We start from the raw sequence: 886 nt of genomic DNA, 5'->3' as shown, positions 1-886 counted from the left end.
AATCCTTTTAGCAGTCAAGTCATGTCCCAAATAGTGAACTTTTTCTTCTGAACACTGCAATTTTTTCACTGAAACTTTGTGACTTTTATGTTAATTGCTGTAAAAGTAAACTGAGTCAATTTCAGAGATCTTTAGTGGGAGATTATAACAACAGGTTATCTACATACCGAAAAAGAGTAGTATTCCAGGAAACTATAGGGTTATAAAGTCCTGATGCAATGCCTGGGAAAAATATAAAGAGGCTTCAATAAACCCATTACAGTCTGGGTGTACTGCTGATTTTTCCAATAAAATCAAACAAGTATTGACTCTCTTTATGAATTAAAATGCTAAAGAAGTCTGAATAGAGGTCTATTATCATCAACCACTTTGAATCAGCAAGTACATTAGATAATAAAAGTATTAGAATTTGGGACTACAGGACACCTTAGTATTACAATTTTATTAATTTCCTGTAAATCTTGAACACATCTTCAACCTCATTCACTGATTTTTTAAGTGGTAGAATTTGAGTGTCACAAGGACTGGTACACAGGATTCTAAGTCTTACAGAATTGTAAGAAGAAGGATTAAATCTTCTCCAATTGGTGAAGTCCCTTGAATTGCTTCAGATTTTAGTGGATATTGGGGTAATTTAGGCCAAGGTTTAGAATGATCTACTTGAACTTTTATAAGTTCCACACTTTTAATCCTCCCTATATCAGTTGAGGAAGAGACCCATAAGCATTCAGGGATTTTAAGTAGATCAGGAGTATTAGAAGCCTGAATTTCGAACTTAGCAATTTCTAACTGTAGAGAGCATAATATTTCTGGTTCAGGAGAGTCAGGAAACTCTAACATTAGTCTCCCTCCGAGGATAATTTTTTTTTTTTTTTTTTTTTTTTTT

The sequence above is a fragment of the Rhinopithecus bieti genome, unplaced genomic scaffold (genome assembly GCF_001698545.2).
Source record: "Rhinopithecus bieti isolate Rb0 unplaced genomic scaffold, ASM169854v2 scaffold_73885, whole genome shotgun sequence".
Lineage (NCBI taxonomy): Eukaryota > Metazoa > Chordata > Mammalia > Primates > Cercopithecidae > Rhinopithecus > Rhinopithecus bieti.
Note: the sequence above shows the minus strand (reverse complement) of the source record.